General features: G+C 48.0%; 1 protein-coding gene across 2 annotated transcripts in view; it reads left to right on the forward strand.

Annotated features, from left to right (window-relative positions):
* The window catches only part of MSRA (methionine sulfoxide reductase A), a 243,651-nt gene that overhangs the window by 16,211 nt on the left and 200,440 nt on the right, over window positions 1-27,000 (forward strand). Inside the window, exon 1 of one of the 2 annotated variants that reach the window (XM_056113948.1) lies at window positions 10,422-11,169. The exons of the other annotated variant lie outside the window; for it this stretch is intronic. The gene's annotated coding sequence lies outside the window, so the exon portion shown is untranslated. Of the gene's footprint in view, window positions 1-10,421; window positions 11,170-27,000 lie in introns of those variants that run through there. 2 annotated transcript variants of the gene reach the window in all.

A 27,000-nucleotide genomic window follows, 5' to 3' on the forward strand; every position in this document is an offset into this window, starting at 1 on the left:
GGGAGGAGAAAAAGGAGGAGAAAAGAGAGGAAGGAGGAGGGAGAAGTGGGGAGGATTAGGAGAAGGAAGAGCAGGAGGGGAGGAGGGAGAGGGGGAGGAGGAGAGAAGGAGGAGGAAGAGGGAGGAGGAGGAGGAGAAAAGAGGGAGGAGGAGGGAAAGGGAGACAGGGGAGGAGGAGGAGGGAGAGGGGGTGAGGGAGGACGAAGAGAAGGGAGAGGAGGTGGGGAAGGGGGAGGAGGAACAGCCACTGTGTGCAGCCCAGCAAAAAGGCGAGTCCACTCTCAATGCGGGCAGATGCTGCTGACCCTCAGAGGCGGAGTGGAGGCCAAGATGGGTGACCTGCTCCTCAGTTTTGGCTGTGGCCCCTCCCTGAGATCGCGGGTGGTGGGGCAGCCAGTCCAGGGCCGTGTAATCAGGGGCCCCGTGGATCGTGGGCGTGCGTACCATGCGGGTGCTCCCCACAGACCTTTCCCAGCCCTGACTCCCACCGGGCTCTTCCCGGGGAGGCCAAGGTGGGTCCAGCAGGAGGCAGGTGTCCCCTCTCCGTCTGGCCCGTGACCCACCCTGACTCCCCACTTCTCTATCTGGGACAGTGACATCCCTCGGCGAGCTGGGTGGGAGATGCCACCCAAGGCCAGGTTGGGTTTCCCCTGGGCCACCTACAAGGTACTTTGAGCACTTAACAGAGTCAGTGAGTGTTTACCAAGCAAACACACCCACTCAGCAGGGTGCTAAGGGTGATTTTTGAGTTAATAATCTCCCCTCTTGAGGAGTTCACAGTTGAGTGAAGGAGACAGAGTCAGTCAGAGAATCATTAGCAGGCAGTGGCACTCAGATCAGATTCTCAAGAACGTGCAGGTGCCAGGGGCCCTGAGGCCAGGGAAGGGCTTGCTGGGGAACTCTGTTCCTGTTGCCCCTAAACCTCGTACCTGAGCCCAGCAGCTGCTGCCAGCACCACGGCCCGTCCAGAGAGACGAGATCTCCGGTGAGCGTGCTGGGAGTGCCGTGGCCGCGGGCCTCTGTTGAGAGTCTGATTCCCAGCAAGCACGTGGGCGAGCACTGTCACTGGGGAGTACCGGCCTCAGGGAGCATCACGCCTGGGAGGTGCGTCCCCACGGGCGCCCCTGCCCTGGGCTCTGCAGCCACATCACCAACCACAGCAGTGAAGGCAAGAAAACGGCCATAAAATATAGCTAGTTACCAAACAAAAGAAAAACAAAAAACAAACCAAAATAATTTCTGCCCCCTTTTTTCACGGTGGTACCGGGAATCAAACCCCAGGACCCACATCTGCTAGGCTCCGGCACGGGAGAGAATCCCCAGCAACAACAAGAAAAGAGTTTGGAAATGTTTAGCTATATTTACTTTCTTTGTTATATGCATAGCATTTAAATAAAATTCAGACACATTTTTCTTTCATGAAAAGCAAAAATACTAAGTTGTATTTCCAGGGATTTTTCTTAAAAGGACACCAAAGATTTCAGCTTAATGCCACAAATAAAGATTCAATTTTAATAAATTATTTTGAATTTAGTCCATTTAAAATTCGATTTTTTTGGGGGGCTAATTATTCTGTCGGAGGAGAGATTTCCATGGAGGTATTAGGATAAAATATTGTTTGGGGATCTGTGGTGCATTCCTTGTATTTTTTAAGTCTTCAGGGTATTTTAAGGAAAATTTAATTCATCTGATTTTGATCTAAGTACAATTTACTCACAATAATGGAGAAATGTTTGATAACCAGAGGAATCTATTGGTGCTCTTAGAACTTATCTCCTGGGAAATATGAAATCACATTTTTTTCCCTAAGAGTAAATCTCAAATCTACAATGTCTAATTTTTCTGCTTATTTAACGAAACCTGACTTTAGCACTGAAAAGGTCAGTTCAGACCAGTTATTTTTGTTTTCCAGTTTTAAAAATCTTTCTTATAGAACCACTCCTGGGAAATCTTTTAGGCTGTCTCCCCCCTCCCCCACCCCCCGCTATCTGACAAGTCTTTCCCGCTACCTTTCTTACTATCTCCTTCCTCCTTCCTTCCTTCCTTCCTTCCTTCCTTCCTTCCTTCCTTCCTTCTTTTTCTCAAACATGGATTTTTGTAAGATTTAAGGTAATAAGACAGTTTTGATGCTGGTGAGGAAGGTGTATGTATTCTGCTGTTTCAGCCCTGCCAGGAGCTTGTAGGTGGGCTGGGCGTGTTTCTTGTTCTCATGTAAAAGCACTTTCTCTGGGCATGAGACCCACCCCGCAGTGGACACTGAGGGTTTAAGAGGGCTCCCTTGGCTGCATCTTATCCTCTTGGGAGACCCGGAGTCCAGTGGAGAGCAGCAGGTTGTGTTGTGGGATGGGGGTTCAGGGCTAATGGCCATCCTCCCGGTGTCCACAGCTGAGCTGCCCCGTGTTGGAGGACTCCTGGAAGCCCAGAACACCGCCTGACCTGGCCTCTGGGAGTCTGGCAAGCCGCCCACCCTTCCTGCTCCACAGGCCTCTGCCGCCCTCTGCCGGCCATCGCAGACTGCGTACTCTGTGCAGCCTGGCCAGGGTGGCCCTTTGGCCGCTTCTCCCCACTGGCAACGGTTCACACGTGGTCAGACTCTCCAAGGCTCTGGCTGGAGGCAGGTCCCCCCAACCCCGGTTCAGTCCCAGACCTGCCATGGTTCGACTGTGTGACCTTGAGCAGACCAGCGAAACCTCTGTGCCTCCGTGTCGTGGACCAAAGACTCATTCTTCGTCCTTTACAGCCCCATTGGAAACTGGCCTTCAGGGGCCACGGAGCTGGCACAGTGGTTAGGCGCCTGTGCTGTGTGCAGGCCCCTGGCCTCACACACGTCTCTGTTCCAGCACTGCCAGGGGTGACCCCCTTGCCCCTGGCACTGCTAGGGTGACGCTGGCGATCCAGCAGTACCCAGTACCCAGTACCCAGGCAGTGTTTCACCACCCGCCACCTTGGTTCAGTGTCAGCAGGTGCTAGGGGCCTCTGAGCCTCTGAGCACTGCTGGGTGGTGGGGAAGAGGAACACAAAGCGAAACAGAGGGGAGCAGAGCAGAGGGAAGCAGAGGGGACCAGAGCAGAGCAGAGCAGAGGGGAGCAGAGCAGAGAGGAGCAGAGCAGAGCAGAGGGGAGCAGAGCAAAACAAAGCAAAGCAAACACAGCAAATAGAACAGAGCGAAGCAAAGAGCAGCTGGCTTCCTTTGGCCGTTGCCCCACCCTCTCCTTCCCCCTGTCTGGTTCCCTTCCTTACTTTCAGTCGCTTGCAGTCCTTTCCTTGTTCTGACTTTGCCCCTGAGGTTTGTCCCTGTCGGGGCAGTATGGGAGTCATCTCAGTGTCGCTTTCAGGGTCCAGCACAGTGCTGTGGTTGCAGTGACTAGGGCTACACTTTATTCCCGCCGCTGAGTGCACTGAAATATCACTTCTTGGCTTTTGCACCCCCCGGTTCCAAGGGTCCAGACTGATGTTTTCGTGCACGTTGCCGTTGTGAAATTGTTAGTTCAGATGTAAACACTGCCTGTCACCCTCCGCCTAGCCCCTGGAGTTCTCTCCTGCCCCTGTTCCATCAGCCCTTTCCTTACCGCCACAACAGTTGACCTGCCTTCCATTGCTATAGGTTTTCCATTTGAAAAAAAAATTATTTTAGGCACCGGTGGTGGTTTACAATACTGTTAATGTATTGAGTTTCATGCATAACACAACCCCTCATTACACCCTCCCTGAGTGTCCACTGTCCCAGTGGCCATCCCCCTCCTCATTCCCCCTTCCTGCCCTGTGGTCACCTTTCTACTTAAGACCGGTTAGTGGTTTCTGCTGCCTTCGGGCATTTGTTATTCCCATACCATGTCCCTCTCTATCCCACACACGAGAGAGGGTGTTCTGTGTCTGTCCCTCTATTTCTGACTATTCTCTGGGATTCTCCAGAGCCATCCATGATACCCTCTTTTCTTTCTTGGAGTGTGTGTGTGGGGTCACACCCGGCATTGCTCAGGGGTTACTCCTGACTCTGCACTCAGGAATTACTCCTGACAATGTTCGGGGGACCATATGGGATGCCGGGGACCAAGCCTGGCTTGGCTGCATGCAAGGCAAATGCCCCAGCAGCTGTACTATCGCTCCGGTTCAGATCTCATCTTTTCTCACAGACCCCATTGTGTATAAGCACCGTAGTTTCTTTCTTTCCTTTTTCTTTTTTTTTCCCTTTTTGGGTCACACCCGGTGATGCACAGAGGTTACTCCTGGCTCTCCACCCAGGAATTACTCCTGGCGGTGCTCAGGGACCATATGGGATGCCTGGAATCGAATCTGGGTTAGCCGTGTGCAAGGCAAACACCCTACCCGCTGTGCTATCACTCCAGCCCCAAAGCACTATAGTTTCTTGATCCATTCATCCGTTCCCGGGCACTTGGTTGTTTTCAGCTTTGGGTTACTGCAAACCCTGCTGTGATGAACTTAGAAGTACAAGAGTCTGTTTGGAATTGCCATTTTGGACTCTTGGGATAGACGTTGAGAAGTGGAATTGCTGGGTTTTATGGGCACTTGACTTATCTTTTTTTTTTTTTTTTGAGGAGTGTCCATATTACTTTCCAAAAAGTTGGACCACTCAACATTCCCACTGGCAATGGGAATGCTTTTCCCACATGTCTGCCAGCACTCATTTTGTTTATTTGCTGTGGCATGTGCCAGTCTCTCTGGTGTGAGGTGATGTCTCATTGATGATTTGATTTGCATTTCTCTGGTGATGAGTGAGGTGGAACATTTTCCTCTGTACCTTTTGGCCTCTGTATGTCTTCTTTGAGGAGGTTCCTGCTTCTGTCTTCCACCTTCTATTTTTTAACGGGCTTAGTTTTATTTTTTTTTTAATTTCTTATAAAGTTCTGCTTGCTTCATCTTGAACGTTAACCCTTTATCAGAATGGGTGAACAAATATCCTCACCCAGTTGATGGGGAGTCTTTTATTCCGGTACTCATTTTGTTTTCTGGGGGCTGTTTGCCACTCTTGGCAGTGCTCGGGCCTTACTCCTGGCTCTGTACTCAGGGATCACTCCTGGCAGGCAGGGCCATATAGGGTGTGGGGGATCAAATTTGTGTTGGCTGCATGCAAGGCAGGCATCCTGCCCACTGTACTATCGCTCTGGCTCCTGGCCCTCATTTCTCTTGTAGTGTAGAAACTTTGTGAGTGACATCGTATTTGTTTATATTTGCTTCTGTTTGCTTGGCCAGTGATGTTGAGTCATTGAAGGTGCCTTTTGCTTCAATGTCATGGAGTATTCTGCTTATGTTCTCCTTAGTATAATCTATGGGTTCAGGTGTGGCAGTGAGGTCTTTAATCCATTTTGATTTGGCCTTTGACTTTTCTAGATATGGTGTTAGAAATGGTTCTGCATTATTATTATTATTTACATATGACTGACTGGTTATCACTAGACTATTTGTTAAAGAGGCGTTTCTTGCTCCACTTCATACTTTTTGCATTTTTACTGAAGATTAACTGTCTGGATAACTGAGGATCTGTCTCTGGTCTCTGCATTCTCATTCCACTGATCTGAGAGTCTGCTCTTACTCCAGTACCATACTGTTCCAATTACTACAGCTTTGTAGTAGAGTTTGAAGGTGGAGAAAGAAGCCTCCCCTTTCCCAGGATTGCTTTGGCTTTTTTATTATTCAATATGAGTTTCAACAGTGTTTGATCTGTGTCTTTAAAGATCTTGTGGAACTGCCTCTGGCACCATATAAGCTCATTAATGGCCATGATCCAGAGATTCACAATTAAATCTCAGAAGGGAGCAACAAGCCGCAGAGATGCCTCAGACCCCAAAGTCATCATCCAGTTAAAAATTTAACCCCAGCTGTATATCACACTATTTAAAATTTTAGAATTCCTGGACGCAAGGTTCAACCTATAACATATTAGTAATCTCTTATACTCCAGGGTGAGATACAACAATCTTCACACACTTTCTTCTAAGGAAAGAAACCTTTTTTGATCATTGTTAGAGAATTATTCATAACAAGCAATACAAAATAAGTTATTTAGGGTCTGCTATTGGGGCAGGTTTGGGTGATGATTGGGAAAACTCAAAATAATAGTGGTGGGTAAGGAGAAATGGTGGTGAAATTGGCGTTGGAATATTGAATGTAATAAATTATTGTGAACAACCTTAAAAGAAGATCTCATGGGCACTTTTATAGGGATTGCATTGAATCTATATAATATTTTAGGCAAGATTATCATTTTGACAATATTGATTCTTCCTGTTTATGAACGGGCTGGAGCGATAGCACAGTGGCAAGGCATTTGCCTTACAAGCAGCCAACATGGCCGACCCGAGTTCGATTCCTCCGCCCCTCTCGGAGAGCCCGGCAAGCTACCGAGACTATCTCGCCTGCACGGCAGAGCCTGGCAAGCTCCCCGTGACGTACTCGATATGCGATATGCGAATATATCATATTCGATATGCCAGACACAGTAACAACAAGTCTCATGATGGAGATGTTACTGGGCCCGCTCGAGCAAATCGATGAACAACGGGAGGACGGTGACCGGTGACCGTTTATGAACGGAGGTGTATTTCCATTTCCTTGTGTCCTCTTTTAGTTCGTGTTGCAATGATTTATAGTTTTGTCTTTTCTGTATAAGTCTTTTACAACTCTTTTGTTAAGTGGATTCCCAGGTATTTGATTTTCTGTGTGAAAATCAATTGTGAATGGGATTGTTTTTTAAAATTTCTCTTCCATTTTATTATTTCATATAGAAAAATCCATGGATTTCTGCATATTGAATTTGTAGCCTCACTCTTTACATATTTATTGTTTCTAGAAGCTTTTTTTGGTAGTCTTTAGGGTTTTCTAAGTATAGTAACATGTTGTCTGCAAATAGGGAGAGTTTAACATCTTTAAACATTTTTTTAATTTTAATTTTTTTAAAAGGTAAAGGCCCTCCCGTTGATCGTCGATTTGCTCGAGCGGGCCCAGTAACGTCTCCATTGGAGACTTTGTTGTTACTGTGTCTGGCATATCGAATACTCTCGGTAGCTTGCCGGGCTCTCCGAGAGGGGCGGAGGAATCGAACTCGGGTCGGCCATGTTGGCCACTTGTAAGGCGAACGCCCTACCCGCTGTGCTATCGCTCCAGCCCAATTTTTTTAATTGAATCACCATGAGATACCCAGTTACAAAGTTGTTCATGATTAGGTTTCAGTCATACAATGTTCCAACACCTGTTCCTCTACCAGTGACATCTTTTCTGATCTGACTGCCCTTAATATCTTTCTTATCTATAAGGCGAGAACTTCCAGTATTGTATTGAACAGTTGTGGTGAGGGGCAACCTTGTCTTGTACCTGATCTTCGAGGGAAGGCTCTCAGCTTTTCACCATTAAGTCTGATGTTTGCTGTGGGCATGTGGTAAATTTCCTTCAACTCCCATTCAGCAAGACCCAACATCCATTTTTAAAAATCATGAGTGGGTATTGGATCTTGCTGAATGCTTTCTCTGCATCTATTGAAATGATTGTATGATTTTTATTTTTCCTTTTATTGATATGGACTATTACATTGGAATGTAAAGAAGGAAAGTCGATATCTATCCGTTGACTTGTCTTTTCTTCCTCCACTGTTTGCTTTATGGACTTTGGAGATCTTTTGTTTTGGTGGCTGTATTTTCTTGATAATTTGATTCCTTATGTTCTTACTTGTCTTTAGTAACAATATTTATCTTACTGTCTATTTTGTCTGATTTTAGTATATCAACTTTGGGTCTCTTTGTTGCTATTTTAATGGCATGGAATCATGCCCTCCCGTTGTTCATCAATTTGCTCGAGCGGGCCCAGTAACGTCTCCATTGTGAGACTTCTTGTTACTGTGTTTGGCATATTGAATACTCTTGGTAGCTTGCCAGGCTCTCCAAGAGGGGCGGAGGAATCGAACCCAGCTCAGCCGGGCTGGCTGTGCGCAAGGCAAATGCCCTACCGCTGTGCTATCACTCTATCCTTGAATTTAAATTGTGTCTCTTGCAGATTATTAAGTAAAATGCATGATACCAATCCATCTTTAATTGAAATCTTTAGTTCATTTACATTTACTGTAAATACTGATAAAATTGGATTTGCTTATATCAATTTGCTATTTTCTGTGTGTCTTCATCTTTTGTTCCTCTGATAAAGTTGGATTTACTTACTTAATGTGTCTTTTATCTTTTGCACCTCTGTTCTCCCATGACTGCTTTTATTTTATGTTAAATAAATATGTCTTACTGGTAAAATATTTTCTTCTCTGATTTTGAATTTCCTTGTTTTTTAGTGGCTGCTCTGGGGACTCACAGTTAACATCTTAATTTATATCAGTCTAAATTAGAGTGATTCTAGTTTAAATTTCAATAGTGTGAAATTATATTTATCAATTTAATTTCAATGGTATAAAAAACTTTCTGTTCATTTGTAGTTTTTTTCTTTCTTTATCCAGTTGTCACAAATCATATCTTTATACATGTGAATCCATCAACAGAGGCTTATAATTACCGTGTATGCTGTTGTCTTTCAAAGCAGGTAGTTTAAAAAGAGCTATAAAAACATTTATGCTATCTTTAATATTTATTTCTCTACTACCTTTTCTCGAGAATTTTATTTACTCACATGGATTTGTGTTAAACTATTCTCTTCTCATTGCAGTTTGAAGGAAAAAATTTAGTATTTCTATGGAGCTAGCAATAAATTCTGTTTTCATTTCCCCTAACTTGGAAATGCTTAATTTCACCTTGAATTCTGAAGGAGAGTTTTGGAGATACAGAGTCTGGGTCAATTTTTTTTTTTCCGTCAGCATTTAAACTATCTCATCCCACTGCTTTCCTGCCCTCCTGGTTTCCAGCAAGCGATCAGTGGTTCCTCTTATGAGGCCTCCCTCCGCGCACCAGCAGCCCCTTCTCTCTTGCTGCTTTTAAGAGCCGTTGTCTTTGTCTTTCAACAGGCTGAGTATAAATGACAAACCTGCTGTGGCCCCATCCATGCTTCTCTGCACTGTTGGAAAGGATCATTAAATGGGGTCCTTCTGATACGCTTTCCCTCTACCCTTAGAGAACCTACCGCACTTTCCCGGTTTACCCGCTTTATGATTTCGCAGTGTGAGGTGTGGTATTTGACTCTATTGGGTGTGTTTCAGTAGGGCTTCAGAGTGCTGGTCACGTGCTCTGTCCCCATCATGCTTTCACTAATAGGTTTGTTGGGTGCCTGCCTGTGGAAGATGGCATGAGGCTACAGGGTGTGCCCACCCTCAGAAGGAAGCACGGCCATATGGGGCCACCGCTTTCCCCCTGGAGCACCCGGCAGACAGAGACCTTCCTAGTGCAGATAAATCCAGCGAAGACCTGGAGGTGGTCTAGACTGAGGAGTTTCTAGAGCCATAGATGAGCATCTCATACTCCGGATGCCTTGGGTGGAACCAGGGGGGTTCATTTGCGTGGCTTCTCTCTTTAAGCACCAGAAGCCAAAGATTATTTCTTAAACCAGGTGAATGCGTGAAGTACGTTTTGAAGGCAGACTCTGTGCCTTTGAAACTCACACACACAACACACAAGAGTAGTACTGAGTCGTGCTTACAGGGGAGCGGGGACTGCTAATATGAGTTTGGGTGAGCAGATGGCGAAGATGAAACTCAAGTTTCCAAATCCGAGGGGATGCGTCATTTTACTCCATCCATCCTAAGTTATTTTCTCCTTTTGATTGGTGTTTATATTTTGAAAATAAATCTCCCTCCCCTTGATACTTGGTAAAATTGTGGGTAGGTACAGTACACACACACACACACACACACACACACACACACATGAGTTTCCTTAAAAGTAGGAACCTGTGCTCAGTCAGAATGCTGCTCTTTTCCATAGGGAAAAGCAGGACTTATTTGGGCAGACAGTTTGAATTTCAGTCTGCATGCCTCCTTCCCTGTTTCCCAGGGTCCTCTGCAGCAGGGAGCCAGGGGAAGTGAGTCTCTCCAGAGCAGCACGGAGCTCATTCAAGTTCCACCCGGCTCTCCCCACGGGAGAGTACGTGCACCATGGCCGTGCCTCTGAGGCATGTGGGCATTTCCAGGGAAGGCATCCCTACTGCCGAGCTGAGAGTGGCTTGGAGCCCGCCCCTATTGCTCGGGGAACACGTTAGTAATGATGATGAAAGGTAGGAGCCCATGAAATCTGTCAGGTGATTTGGCAGAAGCCGATGCTGCTGGTGCCAGGATTTGGGTACCGCGCCCACTCGCCTGTTTTCAGATGGTCTAATTGATCCGCAAAGGACATCTTTGGGAGACGAGAATGCAGAGAGCCTGGCACAGGCTGGACCTTCGCCAAGACTCCTCGGAAGGTTGCTGTACTGGGAGCCAGAGAGAGAGAGAGAGAGAGAGAGAGAGAGAGAGAGAGAGAAGAGAGGAGAGAGGGAGAGTGAGGAGTGAGGGAGGGAGGGAGAGAGGCTGAGAGGCAGAGGGAGAGCTGAGGAAAGAAAACCAGGCAAGACTTGGCACAGCTCAGTCAAATCAGCTCCTTTTGTCTGCTTTCTCAGCTCGAGGAAAGAAAACCGTCCTGGGGTACAGAGAAACTCAGAACTTTTCGGTTTTCAAACTTAGCAGGCTTTTAAAGTCTCTTGGGCTATTGGAAAGTGCTGGTACACACACTGATGTTTAGCCACCAGTATGGAGGGAAATAAAAGGCTTTTTCAAAACGAACCTTTCCAGTGTCCATGCCTTTGGGAAATACTGTACTTGATTTTTTTGCACGTATGATTAGACCATGAGAGACAGGAATCATAGAGAAGATGGCAAGGCAAATTTCTAACTAGCAAACAGTCGTTTTTCAACAAAATAAAGTTTGTTCATCAATACAAACCTGCTTTCCAATCAAATCCGACATCCTTTGGAAATGGGTCAGAACGTAAGTTTTTAGATTTTTATTTCCTTTTTTCCCATTTGTAGACATTCACTTTTTTTCCTGGAGCCCTTCTCAAATTTCATGCAGCCCAGCCAGGAAGTCAGGGTAGAAGTTGGTTTGTCCATGTGTTTAAGGAAACGGTCTCTTAAAGCCACCGCTGTGATTTCTGCTGCTTCACGCTGTCCTCCACTCACTCCAGCGATGAGTGACAACGCAGAGGACCAGAAAGGCCAGCTGGAGACACCAGACTCCGCGTGAAGGGCAAGCACAAAATGTGAGCTTGGTCATTATTTGTGTGTGTGTCTTTGCTCTGAACCAGATTTTGGAGGTGGGTGGGGAGGTGGGTGGGGAGGTGCATATCTCAGAAATATGCGATTAGGGATTTCTCCCTGAGAGAGGGAATGATGAAAGGTAATTTGTAGGACATTGGCAGAGATGGCAGAGGATGGGAGAGAATAGAAATTTAAATCTTCTGGATGAGAAGGAGTAAGCTGTGTTTGAAATACTTTAGAGAAAAATTCCCTGATTTTTAGTTGATTAGACTGTGTAATTATAAACGATGACAATAGCCTTTCAGAATGTTTTAAGCAGATGGAAAAACTAGAAAGTCAATCGATTTTCTTTTCAATACTACATGGGGTTTTACTGATAGGCATTAGATCTGATTTCTTTGCAATAATTACTTCCTATTAGGCCTGGTGATGGTTGGGTTGTTCAGCTCTTAAGAATCGGCTTTGTTGTCAGAGAGGTTAGCTGGAAGGCACGTCTGTTTGGGGACCCCCCTCACTGGCAGGAAGGATTCTTCTTCCACAGAAGAGGGTTTGAGTTGCAGGATTAGATTGGACCTTGAATCATATATTTGCTTTTACTTTTGTATACTAAGAGAGTACAAGAAAATCTGCTGAATCCACACGTGTCCTGCTCATTCTGGGCAGCCGGCAAGGCTGTTCTGGGACTGGGCTTTTGTTTGGTCTAGCTCCTTACCCCTCTCCCGGGCATCCTGCTTGTTTGCCCGGGCTCCGAGTCACTGCACACCTCACCTGAGCAGTAATGTGACGTGGTTCTCGATGGTCTCAAAAGTCTACAACTGTACCTCACGGTGTTTCACTAATAAAAATTAAAAAAAAAAAAGAATGGCACATCAGCAATTTTGAGAATGGCGTTTCCTCTACAAAGACAATGCTAAAATAGATGAAATCGTGTATAGGTATTGGAAGAGTTAAGCCAAAGTATTTCCTTCAACTTTTTTTTAATTCTTTTTTTTCCCCTTCAACTTTTTTGACAAGTCATTATTTGCTCTTCTGTAAACCACTGAGGGCCCGTGTGGGTTGTCAAAGGACGACCTTTGTTTTCGAAGCTTCTCTCTCCGTGACCTTGCGGGTACTCATCAAATGGACGCCAGGGCATGGAAGGCTGGTGGGCCCAGAGGGGTCTGCTCGAGAACAGTCTTCCCGTCCGGAGTGAGGTCAGGATCACTTGTGCCTGTCCGAAACTCCAGCAGTGGCAGATGGAAGTTGAGGAAAGCCATGCACGCTGCAGCTACACCGTCTCACTGCGGCGTTCCTCCCTGTCCTCCCATCCCTCCCTGAGCTTTCCCCAGCACTTCTTTGTCTGTGCTAAAGACGTAACTTCTTCAGTTTGTTCTAGAGCATTCCCCCTGAAAGTTGCAAGATTTCTCTGCTAGTTTATTTCCTGACTGCTTTGCAGCAATCTGGGTAGCAATCAAGTCCAATTATTTTCTAGTAGTATAGTTAAGTGAGTGAAGAAACAAAAATCCGGACCTGTCTTAAGACGTATTAAATTTGTCGTTATTGGAAAAGGTACACTCCATAGTGTTTCTCAGATTAAGCTGCGATAAATGTTAATACCCAACCAAATTTCTTACCAGTATATTTTCTCTGGCCTACATGTTACATGTGGTAAATTGAAAAAAGTCTTCCATTAACTTTTTCCTTGTAACTGAGCTGACAGACACTTTTTTTGTACAACTTTTGCTTTTTTGAGTTCCGTTATGGAAATTGCACTGATTGTATTTTCAGAAATATGCACATAGGTTTAACGTTGTATTTGCCTTTACTTCTAGACCCTTTGTTTGACAAGCATTTGAATTATATTATTAATTATTTTCATATTATTACTATTTCAATCTTGTTGTAAGGTATGCAGATTCTAGTGGGATACTTAAATCAACTCAATCTCAGTTTCTGACCACTGGAGTTGGCACCACTTAATATTTTGGGACAGAAATGGATGAAGTGGCTACTTTGCTTCTTTCTTGTTAGGCCCCAGCGACTGTGTGTATCTCTGCCGTTTGACTACGTACTTCTGTAAACGAACGCGACCCTCCCAGGGACGCTGGTCCAGCATTTGATAGTTATTTACTTATTTATTCATTTATTGAAAGGGGTTCACCAGGCAACGCATGTATGCAAGTATTTTGTTGATGGAGTTACCCTGGGTAAGGGGGAAGAAAGCCACAGACCCGGACTGGCGAGTGGTCAGGTTTTGCACGGATGCCCGGATGGAAAGAGCGCTGCAGTGCGCTTTCCTCCCGAGACTGAGGCCCGTGGCCTTTGACTAACCGCGGATACGTTAGAGGTGGTCTAGAGCAGGGAATCCGCCCGCGTCCGCAGAGCTAACGGAATGACTCTGCCCTTCTGCTGTGTTTGGGCCTTGAGTCGTTCGTGCACTAACAATCGTCTGAAAAGCGATTGTAGTCGCGTGAGGGGGCCCATTCACCAGGCCGCGGCCTCAGGAGGGCCTCCAAGGTTGCTGAGGCAAGGCAGTGAGGAGGCACACCGGCCTTCTTCAGGAGTCCCCTCTTGGGAGCCACAGGAGGAGGTGGAGGCCGCCCGGGGCAAGCAGCCTGCAGCCCTGTGCGGGAGCTTGCTCCTTGGCCCTGTGCTTGTTAGTGGCTCCTCACTCCTGTGGTGGGTCCGATAGAAGGAGAAGGCTGCGGCCTGGGCTGTGTCATGATGGGAGAGAGTCAGGGCTGGTGGCCGGGGGAAGCTGCCCTCAGACTCCCGGACCCCCACTCTGCTCTTTGATGCACAGGGACCCTGAGATATGGCTTCTTTCATCTGACTATTCTCTCTCTCCCTCTCTCCTTCCCTCTCCCTCTCTCTCTCTCTCTCTCTCTCTCTCTCTCTCTCTCCTCTCTTTGTCTTAGGATTTATTTCATTTCAAATTTTAATATTTAAAGAACCTTATTTATAATGCCAGTGTCACCTCCCCTCTGCCAGTGTCCCCATCCCATCCCCCACCATGTTCCCACCCCATCCCTTCCCCATGTCCCCACTCCATCCCCTACCTGTGTCCCCACTCCATCCCTCCTGGAGGGACCTCAGAGTGGTGTGGGCGTGAGCTCAGGCAGAAGAAGGGGGGCACAGATTGCTCTCGCTCACCCGTGGCGACTGCAGCGGCTGGACGAGAAACTATAGTCCAGTAAAGGGGGTGTCTCATCACCTGCCCCCAGAGTTCAGGGAGGAGGATGAAGGAGAGAAACCACCCGGGGAAGGAAGAAGGCAAGGAAAGGAAGTGACAAGAGAGGAGCGTGCGGGGCTTTAGTCCGTCTGTGATCGGGAGGGTGGCATGTCTACGTATCCCAAGCAACTCGACAACTTGAGAACCTGGGCTCTGAGCCGCACGACCAGAAACGGGATGTGACCTCCTCCTTGGGGAAGTTCTGGGGACCGAGGTCTGTCACCATCCCCTCAGCCTGTCACCCCAGCCCTGCAGCCCTGATGGCACTCACCCAGCTCCCTGGCAGCGAGAGTCATGGGAGGGGTGCAGCAGGCCTGAGCCAGAAGACTGTCCTCTGTCAGGCCTGGGGCATTTCCCTGCCCCCAAGGCTTGCAGCAACCCTCATGCTTGCTTTGGTTGTCAGTCTGAGTTCTGGGTTTGGGGGTGGGGCGCGGGCTTTGCCACCAAGTTATCACCCACCAAAGAAGCCATTGGTGACTACCAACTAAGCACCCAGCAGGCCCACTCAGGCCAGCCACATTCTGCCTCCTTGGCACTGAGCCGGGAGCCTCCAAGTGTTCCTTAGTCTCATGGGCAGGCCGAGTCAGAACCTCCTTGGGATGGCTGGGCAGCGGGGGGGTCTTGGCAGCAACACTGGGTGGGAAGGAAAGCTGGGCAGATGGCAGCTTGCGCTCTAACTCTTTCTCCAGGGGGTTGTGCTCTTGGTCGGCTGGAAGAGGTTTAGCACTGGGGTGGGTTGAGAAGGGTTGGGTTGGGCCGGAGATTAGATAGCAGGAGAGGAAGTGCCACCCACTCTCCAGAGAATGTGGTGCAGGAGAGGAGATAGATCCCCAAGGGGCAGGCTCAGGACTGTTGGGGGAGGGCTTGTTCTGAGACCTCCAGGAGTAGCTGGCCTGCTCCGCCTCCCTCAGTAACTGACCACTGAGGTCCATTTCTGTCTCTGAGAGTAAGTGTGGGGAGGGTGTCTGCCCTAGCGCCGTTGGTGAGAATGACTCTTTCCTTCTCCGCCTCTGCTGAACAGTAGCTGGTCCTGCCCTGCCAGGGTTGGAGGAAGGGTCTTTGGGATGGCAGTGTAGGTGTGGAAGAACTCCCCTCTACCGTGACTCCACCCCCAGCACCGCGGACAGCAGTGTGGCACACCACACAACGGGGTCGCTGTTCACATGGGTTCCCCCTTCACCGTCTCTAACACACACGGCGTCCTGGCTGGCCAGAGAGGACAGGCCTCTGAGTCTCACCCCCACATTGGACTTCCCTCTTCCCCCATGTGGAACTAGGCTGAAGTTAACACAAACCCAGCTTCTGCACTCTTCCTCAAGGTTGTTGGGAGGAGAAGTCAAGACATACACACAGAGCTCATGGCACCATGCCTGGTACTTGGGAATCAATGAGAAAGAGCGTTGCTTTGTAAGTGGAGACTCTTCAATGTGTGGTGTACGCAGAAAGGGAAGTGGGACATTGGCCATTTTTGCTTAGCAGTTCAGTGGCACTAAATACCTTTGGAACTGGTCGTGTGATACTCAGCACTATCCACAGGGGAGATCTGCTTATCTTGCAGAGTTAATACTGTCCCCTGCAAACCCAGACACGCCCTGCCTCCTCCCCACCCCCCACCCCCGCCCCTGACGCGTTCTCCTGTTTTCTTCTGCTGTGTGAATGGGACCCCTCCAGGTGCCTCACTGCAGTGGAATCTGCGCTTTCTGTGACTATTTATTTCACTGAGCCCCACGTCCTCAGAGTTCGTCCTGGTGTGGCATGTCAGAATTTCTTTTCAAGACTGAATTTTCATTATATGAATAGGCCCCATTCTCTTTATCTATTCACCTGTTGATGGTGACCCAGCTTGGTCCCACCTTTGGATTATCACAGTTAATTCTATATCGAACATGGAGGTCTTCCTCTTTCATTTTGTTTGGGCATTTACCCAGAATGGGACTTGCTGGATGGATAAGCAGTATTAGTACTCAAGAACACATGTCAGATCACACTTTTGAAACATTTGTTATTACTAAGTGGGAGGTTAGAGACTTGACAGAGAGCTTACAAGGCCTACCTAGCTTTTTGTGGGAATAGCATTAGGGGCACATTCTTTTTTAAAAATTATTATTATTATTATTATTATTGGGCTGGAGCGATAGCACAGCAGGTAGGGCGTTTGCCTTGCACACAGCCAACATGGCTGACCCGAGGTTCGATTCCTCCGCCCCTTTCGGAGAGCCCGGCAAGCTACCGAGAGTATCTCGCCCACACGGCAGGGCCTGGCAAGCTCCCCATGACGTATTCGATATGCCAGACACAGTAACAACAAGGTCTCCAATGGAGACGTTACTGGGTCCACTTGAGCAAATCGATGAACAACGGGAGGACAGTGACAGTGACAGTGATTATTATTATTATTTTTAATTGAGTCACCATGAGATAGTTACAGAGCTTTCATGATTGGGTGTTCAGTGGATAGAACACCCATCTATCCACCAGTGTACATTTCCCACCACAATATCCCCAGTTTCCCTCTAGCCCCCCTACCCCCCACGCTTACCACCTCCGTGGCAAGCACTTTCCTTCTTATTCTCTCTCCTTTGGGGCATCATGGTTTCTAATACTGAGAGGCCATTGTGTTTGGCGTTTTGCCTACTTTCAGCACATATCACTCATCCCAAGTGATCCCTCCAACCATTATTGACTTAATGGTCCCTTCTCTATCCCAGTTACCTTCTCCTCAGCACTTGAGGCAGGTTTCAACCATGGAGAGATCCTCCTGGCCCTTGTCTCTACTATCCTTGGGTTAACACACCACATTCTTCATTTCTAAGTTTGCTTAGAGTTTGGAATTTTTCGTGGCATGTCAATCAGGAAATCCTCTTAGCACTGTATGAAATTGTATTTATGAATCATCACAGAATATCATCGATTTGCTCGAGCGGGCCCAGTAATGTCTCCATTGGAGACTTTGTTGTTACTGTGTCTGGCATATCGAATACGTGACGGGGAGCTTGCCAGGTTCTGCCGTACGGGCGAGATACTCTCGATAGCTTGCCGGGCAGAATATAATGCTCATAGTAAATTCTTTAATACAAAATTTCTTCTAGTGTTTTTACCATTTCTGTTAATGGTTCTTTTAGTGTAAAAAGAACTGCTGGTAACAAAACTCTTAGATTCCCTTTATTGTGTTTCCCCCTTTTCCTGAGGCATACTTTTGATGGAGAGAGAATTTTGGACTGACAGCTATTTTCCATCAGCACTTGATGTTGTATCACTTTCTCTGACTCTGTGGTTTGTGAGAGAAAAACCAGGTGCCACACCAGTGATTTTCTCCTCCTGATAAGATAGTTATTTTTTCAATATTTTCAAAATATTTTTCTTCTATTTGGATAATGAGAAATATTTTCATGGATTTCTTTGGTTTTTACTGTAGGGATTGACACTTATTAAGAAATTTTTTGTTTGTGGGTCACAACTAGCAATGCTCAGGGCTTACTCCTGACTCTGTGCTCTGGACTCACTTCTGGAAATGCTTGGGGAGCCACATGTGGTCATGGGGATGGACCCAGGGTCAGCTGTGTGCAAGACAAGCGCCCTTAACCCACCGTGCTATCTCTCTGGCCCCTTATCTCTTGAAAATGTCTCTTGTTTTGTTGTTTTTCAGAATGGATAATCTCTATCCCAGTCTTTGGGGTTGGGCTGGAGAGCTAGTTAAGGATTGCCTTGTGCATTGTGGGCCTCAGTTTGAGTTCTCAAACACCACAGGCGATCCCTTGGGCACTGTCAGGAGTGATCCCTGGGCCCAGAGTCAGGAGTAAGCCCTGAGCACCACTGATTGTTGCCCCAAACCTAATCAAACCTGGAACCTTCAGATCCATTGATTCTTTTCTCTGTCATCTTTGTTCTGCAATTTGAGGTACTTTGGTAAAGCTTTGCTTGTTATTCTGCTTGATCCGCTGTTTCTTTGCTGCGACTTTCTGCTTTGTCATTTGCCTCAGGTTGGCTGTTCAGGGCTTGTTGCTGCATCTCTGTGGTCACCAGTTTAAAAGCTAACAGCTCGTCTCCACATCCAGGTCTTGGCATCACTTTATTGTCTTGGCTTGGTCAAGTTGAGCTATCCCTGGTTCTTGATATTATTGGCGATTTATTTTTAATTATAGCTCAGACATTGGTGTTATTCCAAGATGAGACTCCCTTGTTTGGTTATTTATTTATTTATTTATTTATTTATTTTTGGCTTTTTAGATCACACCCGGCGGTGCACAAGGGTTACTCCTGGCGCTGCACTCAAGAATTACTCCTGGCAGTGCTCAGGAAACCATATGGGATGCTGGGGATCATACCCGAGTTGGCTATGTGCAAGACAAACTCCCTACCCACTGTACTATGGTTCCAGCCCAAGAGATAACCTTATTTTGATATGTCCCGACATACTGTCTCTACGTCCTGCCCTGAGCCGGGTGGGGCACTCACTGCAGGGCCGAGTACCATCTGGCTTCCTCACTGGCAACAGTACCTTGAACAGCCCCTGAGCTTTGTCTTTCATGAGTGAAGCTCGACTCTCAGTGCTCACTGTGCCTTCTTACTTCCTCCATGATAGCTGAGCTTCCAATCAGATGGAATTCTCTCCATCACGAGCTGCCCCCAGATTCTCAGATCAGTGTACACCTATCACAGCTAAAAAAGATTTTATGTGAAGAAATGAAAATAGTTTTAACCTTATTGACTCTGAAAACCAATTATTATTATTATTATTATTATTATTATTATTATTATTTGTTTGGGGGCCACACAGATGGTGCTCAGGGCTTACTCCTGGTTCTACACTCAGGGATCACTCCTGGTAGGGCTTGAGGGAACATATGGGATGCCGGGGATCAAACCTGGGTTTGATCTTCGCCACTGTTCAACATTTTATGAAGCACTTTAGTGATGAGTGTGTGAATGCAATAACCATCGTTTCATGACAGACTTATTTTTCCTAAAATACTGCTTAATACCTGTCGTATTTAGTGATAGAATTGGGACTCAGGTCAATCCTCTGTCACGAAGTCCTTTGTTCAGTTCTGTGCATGGCTTTTGCTCTTTCTCTGGTGCAGTCTAGAGGAGAAGAGCAAGAATAGCAGGAAAACAGCAAAGGCTACTCTTAGAGTAGGAATTGCATATTTACAAAGATTCTCTGACTGCATGCACCCAGTATTCCTCCATCCATCTCTTCTGTCCGTCCATCTATCCATTCAGCATTCATCCATCTATCCATCCATTCATTTATCCATCTACCTGGCATCCATGAGCCATCCATTCATCTCAGATCCATCCCTCTGTCCATCTATTCACCCATCCAGCATCCAGCTAGCCATCTGGCATCCATTCATCTGTTCATCCATCTATCTGTCATCTATCCATCCATCTATCCATCCATCTTTTCATTGATCAGTCCATCCATTCATTATCCATTCATCTATCCATACATCTATCCATCCATCTGTCATCTATTCATCCATCATCCATCCATCCGTCATCTATCCATCCATCATCCATCCATCCATTCATCCATCATCCATCCATCCATCTGCATCCCATCTAAGCATCAGCTCATCATTCAGTTACAATATGAATTTCTTTAAAACTAAGCAATGAGCTCCCTTGGATGGACATCCCCCTCCCACTTTCACAGAGCTTTTAGCATAGCCGAGATTCATGATGTCTTTGATGGGGAAGAAGGGAGCCTTTGTATCAGCCTCCCTTTTCTATCTTCAGCATTAAGAAATTAAGTCATATAGTTAGAGAACATGGATCTCTTGGAAATGAGACTTTTCTGTATCGTTTCTATATGACACTGAGCAGTTTCAGAATTTTAGAGGTCATTTAATCGGTGCTTGTGGGTAAACCAATGAGACTCCTGAGAAGATTCTGGAGTCTCTGGGCAGCAAATTTTTGGTGTTGAACAGCTCCTAGCAAAGTGGAGCAAGATGACTCATTGTGTGTGTGACTCAGAACATTCCCCACACTCCCCCTGGCCCCCTCCCTGCATATACCAGTTTCCTTTAATGCTTTAGAACAACAGCCCTGGAGATGAGCTTTGTTTGGCTATTTCTGGATATGCTGTTAGGTAAAAACAAAGAGGAAGGAAAGAAAGGAAGCCACGGAAGTCCCAGTGTGCAGCTTAAAGCAAAACGAGTTTCTCTTTCGAGGGTACCTTTACCCTGTTTTCTAGCCGCCTCTTCCTTGGGCTGCCAGCTGAGTGGCGGCCTGGCCCATAGCTCCTTCTAGCGGAACTCCCTGCCAGGCCTGCCCTTCCTCTTCTGTGCTGACTGACTTCTGTGCTTGGGGACTTCGCCCTTTTCGCTTGTCCTTGGTCGCAGCAGAGCAGCAGGTCGTCGTTATCTCCATGATGTGCTGAATGTTCTTGAAGGGCATTAGGAAACAAGCAGGGGTTGATGCCTTAACATTTTGCTTCAAGCGGGCCGAGGTCCCCAAGCACTGGGGACGTCCCCTGCTTCCCGCTTTTTTCCAGAGCACAGCACCCTGTGCCCTGACATGGCCCTTGGTTCCATCCTCTCGCTGGTAGCGGGGGCTGCATTGCTCCAGGGGACAGGCCTGGAGAGGGGTCTTCCTCCATCTGGCTGCTCAGGGGGTCTCTTCCTTTCCCGAGGAAGGAGTTCCTTTCCCGTTGATGTGTTGTGCCTTGCGTTGTACATGCTTTCTGGCCACCCCGGAAGCCCAGCCCTGCCCGCCTGAGAGTGAAGCGGCTGGGCTGACTGCCTCCACTTTCCTAGAGAATATTTTATTTTTCTCTTTCCAGATTCTTGTTTCCTTGCCTTTTGGCAATAGTGCCCAGGGCCATATCCAGTGGTAAAGCCTGGAACCTGTGCATGCCAGTGACCCAGTGCCAGCTTGTTGTGTCTCTCCAGCCCACAGAGCAGGTTCCCCTGCCCCCTGCACCTTCCTGTGTACATCTTGGTTCATTGAGGCTTTCCCTTGACACCTCCCCACCCCCACAGTCCCCAGGACATGTCCGGCCAGTACCGGTTGCATTCCCAGGGAGCTGTTTCTCACCCAGTTGTCGTTTGCCACGAGGGAGGTGTGTACACAGAAGCCAAGTGACTCAAATAATGCTCGACTGTCTCCTGTGGATTTCTGTTCTGGCCCTGCCCCGTTCCGGGACTGCCTTTCTCCCCAGCAGCTCCTGGAATTGCGTGGCTTGCACACAGGCTGGCTGTCAGGTGGGCCGCGGGGACATTCGCTCCTCTTCTTCCTCTCTCAGCGTTCTTTCTCCTCGTTCTTCTGCCGGAACCGAACAGCAGTGCCGAGCTTCTGCCTGCCTGCAGTGCGGCAGCCCTCCCGCCTTGGCTGCCAAGCTTTTAGCAGATGAAATAAAATCTATTTATAACTGGCCTCTGACAGGTCTGCTCCCAGACCTGGGGTCGCGTTCCATCGGCAGGTGTGCGGAACAGATGGAGAAGGGGGCGAGTGTTCCTCAGCTCCATTAGATCAGCTCCCTGCTACAAACCGCTCGTCTCCCTTTTCGCCATTAGTTTCTTCCCCTTGGCAGGAAAATTGTTTAGCATAGCGAAAGACAAACGCGGACCAAGGGACACAACGCATATCGCATATCACATATCGAGGCTGCCTTTCAAACCAGCCCCCTGGCACAGGATCAGATACCAGAGCAGCGTTAACCCTTTACCCGCCGTGCTTGACAATACTGCTGTTTCAGTGGACGTTTGGGACCCGGAAGGGTAAAAGCCTAGAAAGTGTTCTCTTTTCTTTTCTTCCTTGTGATGTGTGTACTCTTAGCATTGGAACTCATGTTTGGGAAAGACATTAGACTCTCTGGGAAGAGACACTCCGTCTCCCATGGTGGCACAGTGCAGGGTAGAGAATCCTAATGAGGCACTGCTGTCATTCACTGAACGCTCTCTCTTCCTTCCTTGCCCGTTGCGTTGTCTGGGCTAGTGATGGAGCAGGAGCTGGGGATCTAAAACCAGCCTCCGTGACCTGTCCTGCTCGGTGAATCAGGGTGACCGTCCCCTTTAGCTTTCTGCTGCCCTGGCTCGCCTTGGCCGACTGTGTCCACTCTCACGCCCAGGACCCCGGATTTCTTTCCCTTTTGGGGCAAGACCCGTGGCCTCCCTCATAGCAGGCCGTGACTGCCAGAGCTTCTTCCTCCCTGCAGTGCAGAGGCGGGTCTCGTCCACGCCCACTCAGGGTTGGAGGATCTTGTTGGAGCTGGGCCCGTTTGCCGGGCTTATCATGCTGACTGCTCCTCCCCCTCCCGCTTACCCCATTCTTTGCTGTTTCTGGATGGCGCCTCTCGAGGACATGGTTTTTTCAGGTTCGTGGTGAGCATCCGGCCTTGCCCCCGGCTGGCTGCCCACAAGGTCCTTATTGGAGGGTGTCTGAGCCCACCGAGGGAGTCAGAATTCGCATTGAGTAGATACGGGGGGAGGAGGGGAGAGGGTGAGTGGGTGGCCTCCTGGATGGCAGACTCCATCGGGGTCACCACGTCTGACTGTGCTTCTTCGACTGTGCTGCCCCTCATGCGGACTCTGTGACCAAGATGGCTGCCTCCCTGCTGTTCCTGTCCTGCCCACGGCCTCTCTTTAGACGGGGGCTCCAGGCAGCTGGGAGCAGGAGGGGGCAACGCTCAGCCAACCAGCCCCAGGGGACCCAGTAGTGCCACAGCCCCTCAGGGAAGTGAGTCCGCTGAGCTGTGATGCTCTGGGCTTCCCTGGGCTTCAGTCCGCTGCCCCCACATGCCTACCACGTCCATGCCAGGCAGCCTTGTGCTTCAGGTGAGCGTCCCCTCTTAGGTGACAATTTGTTCATTTGGATCTGGCAGCTTCCCAGTGCCTGGTTTGGACTGAATGGAGCCTCTTGGTCTGTGGTCAGCAGACCCATGAGATGTCCCTGTCACCCCGTCCCTTTGGCAGAGGCCCAGGCTCACAGTCCCTGCCACGGCTATACAATGCGTGTGCAATGCATGCTGGGTGAGTGAGGTCGGGGCACGCTGAGGAACAGATGTCAGTCCTTTGCCTCCAGGCCCATGGCATGGTCAGCTCTCCCAGGACCCCTTCATTTTGCCTTCTCGCTGCTCTGCCATGGTCCTCAGAGCCCAAGTGAGGGCCACAGGTGAGTGCCCAGATGTAGGCGGCAGTGGACGCTTTCTGGGTGGGGGGCCAATCGTTTCCCGTGGCATTCACACATAGTGCTCCTTTCCCAGGGGAGGGAGGTGCGTGGAGTCAGGGCGCCTGCGTGGGGCGTTCAGCCCGAGAACTACTTGTGCCAGTGTGGTGATGGAGTGAACCAGCCAGGTATCAACTGGTGTTCTAGACCTTGTATTTCTAAGCGATGTGGCCACTGTCCTTTAGCAACTCGAAGGCTCTTGGGAAGAGAAGACAGAGCAGACTGACCAGGAGCAGAGATTCTGTAGGGAGCTCAGCTCATAGGAAGAGCATGAACACTGAATTGATAGAGTGGGAATCAGGAGCAGTGATGGAGCAAGAGTTGGGGGCACGGGCTGGTAGAGCGGGAGTTGGGAGCACTGGGCTGATAGAGCAGGAGTTGGGAGCACTGGGCTGATAGAGCAGGAGTTGGGAGCACTAAATTGATGGAGTGGGAGTCGGGAGCCCTGGACTGATGGAGCAGGAGTTGTGAGCTTGTGAGCTGAGGCATTCTCCCTGGGAGCACCTAACAGACCATATGTGCATTGAAAAAAAATTTTTTTTGTTTTAAAATATAACCTACATACTACAACATGGTACGTGTTATAGTGTATAATTCAGCATCATGCTGTACGTCATCACCACTATTTAGCACTGTAGCACTGTAGCACTGTCCTTCCATTGTTCATCGATTTGCTCAAGCGGGTCCAGTAAAGTCTCCTTCGTGATACTTGTTGTTACTGTGTTTGGCATATCGAATATGTCACAGGTAGCTTGCCAGGCTTTGCCGCGCGGGCGAGATACTCTCAGTAGCTTCCCGGGCTCTCCGAGAGGGACGGAGGAATTGAACCCTGGTCGGCTGGGCTGGCTGCATGCAAGGCAACCACCCTACCACTGCACTATTGCTCCAGCCCCTATTTAGTTAAAATTAAATCATTAAATTGTTAAAATAAAACATTAAATCATTTGATCATTTTAATTTTCCCAGAAAGAAGTTCTTAGTCTCTTCGCTGTCACTCCTCCTTTTCCCTCCCCTTAGCCATTGGCAACCACAAACCTACGTCCTTCATCTTTGGGTTTGTCTATTCTTCGACTTCCATTTAAGTGGAATCATAGTGGCCATTAGCCTCTGGTTTCTTTTGCTCAGCATAATATTTCCATGGGTCATCCATGCTGGAGCAGAATCGGTGCTTTGCTCCTGTTAGGGATGGATAGTGGTCCTTTGAAGAGGCCACACGGTTTATCCGTTTATCTGTTGCTGAGCATGTGACTTATGTCCCTGTATTAGCTGTCATGAAGGCTGTTCCCAGGGACCTTTGTGGTCAGTTTCTTTCTTTCTTTCTCTTTTCTTTTTTTTTTGTGTATATATTTTCAAAGATTTGGGGGACTATACCCAGGAGCAGAATTGCTTGGCTACTGCCAACTTATATTTAACTTTTCGAGGCACTTCTAAACTCTTTTCCATAGCAACTGTACCATTTTAAATTCTCATCAGTCACATATGTGAATTACAGTTTCTTCACATCCCGCGAACACCTGTTGTCTGTCTTTTTTTTTAATGGGTGTGAAGTGGCATCTTATTTCAAGCACATACATATTGAAAGTGCACACTGGGATCGATCCATAATTGGGATTTTTCTACGTGACTCTGTGGGAAAACTAAAGCCTCAGGCTTGAGAGTCATGGTAAGTGGACAGTGGAGATGGGGGCCACGGCCAAGAAGTGAGTGAATGGAAATCCTGGCCCAGGCTAGGCAGAGAGCCTGAGGACTGAGCTTGGCCTCTGCCTTTGGGCTCCCTGAGTTCCTCAGGGTGTGTCCCTAGTCAGAGCTGTAAGACACTGGGCACTGCCTGGTGGGGACTCAGAAAGAAAAGAACAGGAACAAGGACAAAAGTTTTTCAAGTTTTCAAGAAGATGAATTAACGAAAGTCTCCATACTTAAAGATGTCAATTATGCCCAGATCTCACTGTGAAATATAATGAGAGAAAGCCCTAATAGAGATGTTTGGAACAACTTCCTAAAAACAAGAATTAAGTTCTGTGGGAGTAGTAAATGCATGAAAATACCAATGCTGTGTTTTGGGGGGAGGAACATAGTGATGAATTATATATCTGGTGTTGAAACATACAGTAGGGCAGGGAGGGGGCGTGGGGGTTGGGGCAGATACTGTGCATGCACCCAGCCCGGGCCCAGGCATTTCTAGGTGTGGAAGCCCCTGAACATGTCTGAGTGACCCAGTCACCCCCAGCCCCAGAGGGTTCCACAGCATTGTCGTCAGGGCCTCACATCGACCTCCAGCCCCTTTCACTAAGAAGTTCAGGGAATGGCCCTGGCCTGTTGAACACCACTTGGGAGTTGCCTGTAACGTTATGAACAGTCTAGTCTTAGTGCTCGAATAGGCCAGCAGACGGACAGAACACCCAGGTTTTGTGTCGGAGAGATAGTGCACATTTGCCTTGAATGCAGCTGACCTGGGTTTCATCCTTGGCATCCCGTCTGGTCCCTAGCACACCACAAGGAGAAATTCTTGAGTGTGGAGTTAGGAGTAAGCCCTGAACACTGTCAGGTAAGATCACCCCCACAACCCCACCAAAAAAAGAAAAAAGAAAACCCAAGTTTACGTGGAATTTCACTATAAAATAAAGGTGACATTGAGTCATTGGAAATGAAAGGAGGGATACTTGTGTAAATGGTATTGAGGCAACTGACTAAATATATCAACCAAGTAAGTGACGTCCTTATCTTAGACCTTCAGCAAAATAGATACATGAAGTATTTATGAGCAAAAATATATCCATTGATCATTAGAGGAGAGACTTGGGAGCCATGTGGGGGTCAGATTTGTGGAGCAATAGGAAGGTCTGCCATCAGGAGACATATAGGGCGGTCACGTGGGGCCATGGAACCCGGGGTCACCTGAGGCCATTGAGCCCAGGATAATATGGGGACATGGAGCCCAGGGTCATGTGGGGACATGGAGCCTGGGGTCACACAAGGAAGCCCTGGGTCACATGGGAACATGGAACCCTGGGTCATGTGAGGACATGGAACCTGGGGTCACATGAAGACATGGAGCTCAGGGTCACATGGGGATATGGAGCCCAGGGTCACGTGGTGACCTGAAGGACAGTCAGAAGACATGTCAAGTTTCCTTCCCATCTTCCCTCCCCTTTGGGGTCCTGGCTGTCACACCCATGAACTGCCTCCAGGTGATATTTAAGTGTGTCACCAGCCTTGATGCAGAGGCTCACAAATGAATCTAAAAATAGATTAACTCCCTACAGAGATATCTTTGGACCCCAATCAGTTACAATTTTAGAATTCCAGGAGCATGCGACTGCTTTTGTGGCCGTTCAACTTCTCATGATATTCATAATAAGCAATAGAGAATGAATTATCTAGCATCTGCCTGTGGCACACAGGCTTGAATGGTGGTGGGAAATCTGGAATAATGGTGGTGGGAAGATATAAT

The sequence above is a fragment of the Sorex fumeus genome, unplaced genomic scaffold, assembly GCF_029834395.1.
Source record: "Sorex fumeus unplaced genomic scaffold, SorFum_2.1 ptg000024l, whole genome shotgun sequence".
Classification (NCBI taxonomy): domain Eukaryota; kingdom Metazoa; phylum Chordata; class Mammalia; order Eulipotyphla; family Soricidae; genus Sorex; species Sorex fumeus.